The 9,762-nt window shown below is 47.7% G+C and overlaps 1 long non-coding RNA gene across 1 annotated transcript in view; it reads left to right on the forward strand.

Annotated features, from left to right (window-relative positions):
* Positions 1-2,332, forward strand: part of LOC102460467 (uncharacterized) — a 119,594-nt gene extending 117,262 nt beyond the window's left edge. The window contains exon 3 of the long non-coding RNA XR_331134.5: positions 835-2,332. This is a non-coding gene — a long non-coding RNA (uncharacterized LOC102460467). The remainder of the gene's footprint in view (positions 1-834) is intronic.
* Positions 2,333-9,762: the final 7,430 nt, after the last annotated feature.

Raw genomic sequence — 9,762 nt, forward strand, 5'->3', positions numbered from 1 at the left:
TGGTGCTGCATGGAGAGGGTGATACCGTCTGCCCCCAAAAGCTGCTTCACTCCCAACCTACGCATTCCCCGTGCTAGCCCGGATTGGCAAGTTTGGCTACTTCTCTCCGTCCTGTCCTCGATCCTCCTCCCTCTGTATGCTGCCCTCAGTATCGCTCAGGAAGGAAAGAGTGGATTCAGGCTCTCTGATGCCCTGCGTCTGCTGGGAAAGCAGTGCCCGGTACCTGCTGCTTCCCCCTAAGGCGGGAAAAGAAGCACGCAAGGATGTGGCATTGGAGACTTCAGTGTGGATTTGTACCTCCTATGGGCTCACTGGTGCCAGGTGCCGAGAGCTCTTGACATTGGTATGAATTGAGTGCACAGCTTCTCTCCACGGGTGTGAAGCACCGCACGAGAATGGGCCCAAACATTTTTAAGGTACCCGTCAGGTTGATGTCTACACTTCCCTGCATTGCGCCAGCCTTCCTGCTCTTTGGTTCCGTAATAGCGGAGGAGGTTCTGAACCCTAGAATCTAGAATACTAGGACTAGAAGGGACCATGAGAGGTCAAATCCAGTCCCCTGCCCTCATGGGAGGACCAAGCACCGTTTGGATCATCCCTGACAGGTGTCTGACCAACCTGCTCTTAAATATCTCCAGTGATGGAGATGCCACAACCCCCCTAGGCAATTTATTCCGGTGTTTAACCACCTGACAGGTAGGAAGCTTTTCCTAATAACCAACCTAAACCTCCCTTGCTGCAATTTAAGCCCCTTGCTTCTTGTCTTGAATCTTCTAGCCTGACAACCCAAGTGTTTCATTGACTCTTTGCTTTCTTTTTTTCCCCTCTTTGCAGGTTCTGTGGCGAGAGATGGAGACTTCTGGGCACGTGGACCAGGTATGCGAAGGGGAAAACCAACTTGCTGCTGGAGCATCTCTGTAAAAGAGGTTTCGTTCCACCTTTTGGGAAGTGGAATCCTAGGAAAGCACAAGAGCAACCCTTCACCTGCAAGACCTGAAGTAGAGGTGTTGGGTGAAAGGAGTTCAGCCTGGTTTCTACAGGAGTCTAGATGGTTTTGGAGGTTATGATGGGATCTTAAAAGGAGCCTCCCTCCACCTGGAAACTACCTCACAGTGCAATTACTGTGGTTCACTTTCTATGCTTTGCCCCATTTTTTTTTCTGTTTTACTCCGCTTCCTCCTGGTTCTGACCGTACCTTGGGGAATCCCATGCAGAGATGGGACTTGACCTCCTTCAAGATGCACTCTTCTGGGCCTTTAGACCTGGAAATTCTCCTTTTCGCCAGGAGGCTTTCAGGCCGGCTATGGTGGGGTGAATGGCTAAATGCTTTCAAGTCAACCAGGGGCTTGATTTCCATGCTCTTTGGAAAGAGCCCCACAGTTTGCTTATTTTCCATGGAAACAGCTACAGATTTTTTTTTTCTCCTTTCTCCCTTCTGACTTCTTTGGATCTTGGTCCTCTACGTACGGCTGGTTTATGACCCAGTGTAGATGCAGCCCCTTGCCACAAAAATAGCAAAGGTGAAAACCTCTGCTGACGTGCAACTTGCTGAATGAAGGGAGCAAGCTGTGTGCACCTGCATGGTGATGAGAACATGTTGGGATGTTTGCTGGGATAGTCTCTTGAGATGCAGGTCCTCTCGTGGTGTAGAGAAAAGACGTGTTGTGTGGATACCTCAGTTCAGTGCAAGTCCACGGAGACACTTAATTGCAGCTATCTTTAAACCAGAATGGGCGGGGGACCAGATGAAGGAACACAGGAGACCGGTAACTCCAGGGAGCAAGCATCAAGGCACCAGTAACAAACTGGGAAAATGTCACCTTCAGCATCTCTTAAATGTCTCCTTTAAAAAAAAAAATCAATCGCCTCTCTTGCTACTCAGTCCCTCGTGCCTTAGCTCTGAGACCTCAGCACTGGGGTGTCAGGCAGCAGGAGAATGCGAGAGTCGGATACAAAGGAAGCCAGGGTGCTGGCCACCATCTCGGCACCTGAATGTGCCAGAGTGGAAATTGGATGTCCTGTCCTACTCCCACCTGAACACCCGTCTGAAACGTCACCGCCTGATGGTGTGAGCACCAATGTACAACCGGCTTACGTGGCAATTGTGCCAATAACGTGTGTGGTTTTCAGCTCCCAAATGTGTGTGTTGTCTCCCTCCTACCCGATATTCATGCAAGGCACCAGAAGTGCTCTATGGAATTACACAGCAACAGGAGCACTAACTAATACGGAGACTGAAAATCTTTTTCAAAATGGAGGCGATGTGACTTCAGTTCTCTGTGGGAACTGTTTTCTCACAGAAGCCAAGTTAGAATAAAGACTGTATGTTTAATATCTTTGTATTCCGTGTGCCATGATGCTTATTTTTACCAAGGGTCTAGATTTGAGATTGGCAGCACTTTGTGGTTAAAGTTTGCATAGTTTTCTTTATGCTGTGGCTTCCTGCCTCTGCTTTGTGTTTTCAGTTCAGATTTGAAGAAACTCACTGTATTTCATGTAGTTTTTTACTGCAAGCGGCCCTTGGCCCCAGAATTGCTGAAAAGGGGTTTTGACCTAGTCTGTACCCTTGGGCTGAAATTTGAGTGTTGATGAAACCCCGAATCAAAAGATGGTTGAATGGCTTGTGGTTTTGCAGTGATGGTTTTGTGTGGCTCATGGTGAAAAATGAAGGGAGCAAGCTTGTAACTGGCTCTTTTTTAATTAGCCCAGTTTAACTGGTGGGCATATAGGTACGTGAAATGGCCCCTCTAAATGCCCAGATGCAGAACTGGATTCTGAGTGGTGCAGAATAGATGTGATCAAAAGGATATTCTCTTCCTTCTGTTCGCCAATGATCCAAAGGTAGATCAAATGTTGGTCTCTCTCATGAAGTAGATTTCCTTGGTGGATGTGGTTACAGCCACACTGGTGTAAGTAAAGGAGAATTTAACTGTGTGCAAACTGTCTCCTAAAACTGTTTCCATCCCGTTGTGTAGTGCTGCATTAAAGCAATAATGTACTTCCACGGTGCACAGAGGATCCAAAGAGTAAGTGCAGAGTTAAAACGGCTTGAATGCAAGAATAGCCCGTTGGTCTGTTCAGCTGCTGGAGTGCTTTTGAAGAGGTCTGCCAGTATTTCTCCTCCTGGATGCATGAAGAGTTGAGCGGAGCCCAGTGGATTGGTGTTCTGCAGCAGCTGTGACCAGCAGGAACAGTCCCCAGGCAAATTAAAGGGTTCCCCTCTGTGAGTCAAACCTGGATTTCCATGTCTCAGAGGGGTTTTCTGTGTTAGTCTGTAACTTTAAAAATGAGTGGTCCCGGGGCACTGTAGAAACTAACAAAAACATAGAGTAAATTTAAAAAAACAACTAATAGTCTGGTAGCACTTGTAGACTAACAAAACATGTAGATGGTAGGGGTGGCAGCTAACAGGTGGTTAGATAATGCTACATCTCTTACTTACACCTCCTGTTGGCTGCTTTTTTTGCTACCGTTCCACCTGCCGGCCTCCACAATGGCATCTATACTCGTCTAATGGCGTGATATTCACCACCACTTAAAATCACTTCTGAACGTGAGCTGTGGGGGCCAAAATCTGCTTTGTTACACCTGTGAATCCCGGTGACTTTCTTTTTAATGAGGCTACAGAGACCTAACTGTTTATTTACATTCCCATTGAGGAGATAGAATCCCGTCTAACCAGTTAAATGTTATGTTTGACCGATTAAATTGGGTAGGCTGGAGTGGTCCCGCCTCTTCCCCTCGGTTAACCATAATCGGTAAGTCTCTCCTGGGAAGAGTGAGGAAACCAGTTAATCCTTCACATCACTAATTACCATAGTAAGGAGGAGCCCAGCCCCCATTGGACTAGGGACCGTACGAACACTGAACAAAGAGAGACTGCCTGCCCAAAAGGCTTATGATCGAAGGCTTTGTCTACAGTCCACAGCTGTTAGTGACACGGCTGTGTCGACACAGCCATCTCACTAAAAGTCTGGCAGTGTGAGCTCCGCTTGCTGGTACTTTGCCAACAAAATACTTCCGTCCCCTAGGTGCGGGGTTCGCGTTCTCAACAGGAGAGTGCGTCTGCTGCCAACCAACCATTTACACGGCCACTTGCCAGGGCCAAACTTTTGTCTAAACTTTTCGGCGGGGATGGGGCTTTTTTAAAGCACCCATGGGTGATGTTCAATTGGCAGTGGAGACCAAGCCGAAGCACAAGACGAGAGACAACAGACAGGGGAGCTGAAGGAGACGATACCAGCCAGGATAGAAGGTGGTGTTGGAACACACCCCCAGCCGAAACTTGGTTGAATTGTGCTTTGTGTAGGCTTGGCAAAGGGAACTCACACAACTGAGCTGCAGTGCCAAAAAAAGACCCCACATGTCTCCACTGATGGCCTTGTCCTTTTCCTTAATGCCCCTTGACACTACTACCTGTGTGCCATGCACCCACCCACCGCCTCTTTAACTGTCCCATCTCTCTTCCGGCAACTCAACCCAGTTTTGTCCTTTGTAGCTGCTGTGTTTTGAACCGACAAATGTTGGTTTGGATCTCTGCCAGGGAAGACGTGAGTTCAGAAGGTAGTTCAAATCGAGGGCGTGCATGGTGGTGAGTGTTTATTCTCCGATCCTTTTCTCTCCTTACGCCACCCGTCCGTGCATTGCTGTAGGAACGCTGGCGAACCCAGGCTCGATCAGAGACAAAGGGATGGAAAACAGCCAGAGTGGCTGAGGTTTACCTCTCTGCAGTTGGGTGGTGTCTGGGAAATAAGTTGCACGGTTTTAGTCCTCTGCCTTGAGGACAGGCCTCTGCATGTCCAAAAGAAGCTACCCTCGCAGCTGGCACGAACTCATCCTACTGCTAGCAGGGAGGCACGGGGACTAAAGGAACTTCTAGGAGCAGAAAAATCAGAGGGGTTGCCATGTTAGTCTGTAACTTTAAAAATGGCGAGACGTCCTATGGCACCTTAGGGTGTGTCTAGACTACAGGGTTTTGTTGACAAAAGTGGACTTTTGTCGACAAAACTATACCTGCGTTCACACTGCCTTTGAGTTATGTCGACATAACGTCGACAAAACTCAGCAGTTTTGTCGATGTATGTAAACCTCATTCTACGAGGAATAACGCCTTTTGTTGACAGAGTTCTGTCGATAGAAGGCGTTATTGCATCTACACTGTCCTTTGCGTCCACACTGTTATGTCGACAAAGCGGCTTGCTTTGTCGACTGAACTGGCTGTAGTCTAGACGCTCTTTGTCGACAGAAGCTTTGTCGACAGTATCTGTCGAGAAAACTTCTGTCGACAAAACCCTGTAGACTAGACGTACCCTTAGAGACTAACATATATATGCTTTTGTGGGCAAAACCCACTTCCTCAGAAAGGGATAACACAAACCCAGAATTTATATCTGAAATTATAAGAGAAAGTCCGGGTAAAACTCCTTGTTTTAAAATATATAGGATCATGAACTTTCGTGAGTAAAACCCACTTCATCAGATGAATTGGTGTAGAAATAGAAAAAACTAAGATATATATAAAACAACAGAAGTACCTGTCAGTTGTAAGACCTGTGTTAATGAGGCCAATTAAGTGTTCAGTTAAGCAGCAGAGGCTGCCTCTAGAGCGGAGGTGAGGGGAGCTTGTATTGCTTGTCTTGAATTGTCACTTCAGTATGTCTTACCCCCAGTGTGGTTCCAATGCTGCTCTTGTATTAACACAATTCTTTTAAAAATGATTGAATGACATTGACAGCTCGGAGAGACGCATGTAGGTATATCGGGACCGGTTCTTTTCATCCGTGTTCTGCACCACGCCCTGCTATTCCGCTACTAGATCTCAACCAGCATTCCCTCTCATTTCTTCCATCCACGTGCAGAATAAATTTTGTTCTGTACAGATGTGCACCCCCCGGTAGAAATTCATGCTGCCTGCTGTGGGTGCTCTGCTGCTCAGCTAGGCAGTCTTTGAATATCTCCTGGATGGCCGCCCAATCGCTCCACTTACCCTGAATTTTACTCCAGTGTTACCTGTATGTCTTCATGCACCATCATCCTAATTTGTTCCCAGTTACAGGCTAAAACAGTGCTTAAACAAATGTGGCTTATTCCTAGAAGAAAAGGGAAACAAGCCAGCACCTCCCTACTGCAATAACTGTATCCATCTAGACAGTGCTGATAAAACTATTTTAGTGTAAAAAAAAAAAAAATCACCTCTGCTTATTGAAATAGGGGGATGCCCTCTGTTGGAGGCATTGTAGGGAAATTGGAACATACTTAGACATGTGGTGAGTTATGTCCAGGATTTAGATGGGGCTTTGGGGACATTTTTAAAGAGATCCAGCTTATGACGATAGGCATAAGCACAGTCAACCTGTGGAACTCCTTGCCAGAGGATGTTGTGAAGGCCAGGACTTGAACAGGGTTCAAAAAAGAGCTAGATAGCCACAGATGGACTTATCGTCCATGAATCTATTAGCCAGGATGGGTAGGAATGGTGTCCTTAGCCTCTGTCTGTCAGAGGCTGGGAATGGGTGAGGGGAAGGAATCACTTGATGATTTCCTGTTCTTTCCCCTCCCTCTGGGGCGTCTGGCATTGGCCACTGTCAGAGGACAGGATACTGGGCTAGATGGACCTTTGGTCTGACCCAGTCTGGCCGTTCTGATGTTCTTTTGCCAGCTTTCTGAAGGTGCCTTATCCCAGCTAACGTAATGCTCTAGGAAAGAGTCTACCATGCTACATTTTGAACAGAATGACAACTTAATTACTTTTTCATTGTTAGCAGCAAGATTTTGTATTGCACGTTATTGGAAAAACGATGAGCTCCTCCTCCGACGGAAGTGTGTGATGGTAAACTAGGGGCCGTTTTTGTAATGGCAAAGTTCATACCAAGTGGGCGCGTAAGAGAAGCCTCAGAAAGCGGATAGGTTTTTGGAAATGTGGCCACCCTTTGCAAGAAGACCGTGCTCCAGTCATGCGGCCAGCTTCTTTTTGAATATTAGTCTGATCCATCACAAGCACCAGCCAATGTTGTATGTTCACAGGCTTAAATCGCTGCAAGGGAGGTTTAGTTGGACATTAGGAAAAACGTTCTCACTGTCAGGATGGTGAAACACTGGAATCAGTTGCCTAAGAGGGTTGTGGAATCTCCATCTCCGGAGATATTTAAGAGCATTTTAGACAGACACCTATCAAGGATGATGTAGATGGGGCTTGGTCCTGCTGTGAGGGTAGGGGACTCGCCTTGATGACCTTGCGAGGTCCCTTCCATTTCTAGGTTTCTATGATGATGATGATTCCGTGTAACTTGAATAAAAAGTGAAAAATAAAATAGCATAGACTGGGGCAAGACCATGTCTGCCAGTGAGCCCTTGTAGACTCATTTCACTGATTGCATAGGTTTGAACTTGGTGCTGGAGCAGATCGGAGCTAATGCATTCACTGGTGCTGGTTCGCACTTACGCCAATAGCCCGTGCAGGTATGGCGTAAACTAAATTGGATGTAAATTGTTAAACATGGATAAGTACCAAGTAATGCACCTTGGAAAAATAGTCCCAACCATGCCTACCTCATGCTGTTACCCCTCAAGAAAGAGATCTTGGAGGGACGGTTGACAGTTCTCTGAAAACTTCAGCTCAATGCACTGCAGCAGTCGGCAAGTCCAATAAGAATGTTAGCGCTATTAGGAAAGGGGTAAGACAGAAAAATTATAATGCCGTTATGCAAATCCAGGGTATATCTACACCTGGAATGATGTGTCCGTTTCTGGTTGCCCAATCTCCTAGGATCCTAGGGCTAGAAGAGACCTCAGGAGGTCATCAAGTCCAACCCCCTCCCCAAAGCAGGACCTAGCTCCAAAAGGATATAGTGAAACTGGAGACAGTTCAGAGAAGGGCAACAAAGATGATCAAAGCTCTGGAAGAGCTTCCTTTCGAGGAGAGAGACTAAAACGACTGGGACTATTAAGCTTAGAAAAATGACAGCTGAGCGGGGATATGACGTCTATAAAATCACAAACCACGAGGAAAAGAGGGAATAGAGAAGGGTTCTTCACCCTTGCCCATGATACAAAAAGCAAAGATTACCCAGTTAATTTAATAGACAGCAGGTGGCACAGAAACAAGAGGCAATACTTTTTCACACTCAGCACAATTAACTTGTGGAACTCCTTGCTGTGGGATGGTGGTGTGGCCAAAAGTTGGACGTTTTCTTTTCTGAAACCAGTTTTACAATGGCTATTCGCCAAGATGGCCAGTGATGCAGCCCCATATTTAGGGGACCCCTAAATCTGACTGCTAGAAGTTATGAGCAGAAAGCAGAGGCAGAGCCCTTTGTATTTGCCTTGTTCTGCATGGTACTCCTGAAGTTTGGGCACTGGTGAGAGGTGGAGGCTGGATTCAGGTATAGAAGAGACCATGGGCCTGACTCAGTTTGGCAGATAATGTTCTTACAGGGAGCTGCTCCTGGATGAATCTGCGCCTCCACGCACATACTGCCGTGTGGTGGTGGCGTCTGGTTCCTGTTCATGCTAGTGGACAGCACTGTGGGGGTTGTGCAGGGCAGGGGGATGCATGCTGCAGCATTCCTGGACAGCTGAGAGCTTGGGTGGTCACCCAAGAGAGATTCCTAGGTTGCTCCATGCTTAGAGTGCCCACAGTTGGCTGCACGTGTTTCTACTGGCGGTGCACATCCTTGCATGCTTTGGTGCATGTAACAAAATTTATTCTGCACACAGATGGAAAGAAATTAGAGGGAACCACTGGTAGACAGCCTTGCCTGGGCTCTGCCGGCTCTCTGAACTGTGTGAATTATTTCCCCCAGCAGCTCCGGGGAAGTGGTCCCAGCACTGCGCAGGGTAAGACGCTTCCTGCTGCGGCCGTCTTGAAGTTCATAACTAATATTGACTTCAAAGGCTGTTTGCTCTTCTTGTCGGGCGTGTAATCCAGGCTTGTGGAGAGATGGAAAGTCAACACGAGGCCGGGCCATTGGAAAGGGAAGGAGGTGTAGGAGCTGTGATGTGATTTTTTTTTTTTTTTTTTTTTAACCTGTGTGTCTAAGGAGGAAAACCGACCTGTTGTTCTTGCTAATAAATACAAGCAGGAAGCGCGGCTAAACCCGTGGGGATTTATAAGTTTGCTTTTGATGAAATGCAAATAATCAGTCGAGGCTCGCTCGGCCTGAGCGCTGCTTTTGGGCTTTTGTGTGCGCTGTGCTGGCTGGCGCCTGCTCTGTCCGATAAGAGGGCTCTCCGGGGTGCGCCGGTTTTTGCTAAAGGAGGTGCTTTTGAAATGCCTTTGTCTACCTGTCTCTGGCCCGGATCCTGCAAAAGGCCAGGCAGCCCCAATGGGGTGCGACTGGCCCTCCGTGCCCATCCGCGCCCATGGGAGAACACCTCCACCCCCAGCCCATCTTGGGCATTCGGCACCTTGCCAGGTGCCGCCTTTCATTTTGCAGTCGGTTACGGGGAGGGCTGTGCCACCCACGGGCGTATCCAGGCCTGAGTGCAGAGCTGTGTGGGGCCGCTTGGTTTCCTAAGCCCCAGATTGCTGCTTGCTGTGCGATTGCAAGAAAGAGCCTTCCACCTTGATACAGCCTGTGTGCGAGACAGCCCCATGCGTCAATGCCTGGCTCTGGAGGCTTCCCTTCCCCTCGGATGCTGTCAGAACATAATTATAGGCGCTTAAAAGCTTGCACGGGCTATTCCTTAGATAAACTGTCATCTCTATTAATGCTTATTAGGCTGCAGACTGAAGGAGCGCGAATGGAAACTGGCACTCACGTC

This window comes from Pelodiscus sinensis, chromosome 20, assembly GCF_052426305.1.
Source record: "Pelodiscus sinensis isolate ZL-2025 chromosome 20, ASM5242630v1, whole genome shotgun sequence".
Lineage (NCBI taxonomy): Eukaryota > Metazoa > Chordata > Testudines > Trionychidae > Pelodiscus > Pelodiscus sinensis.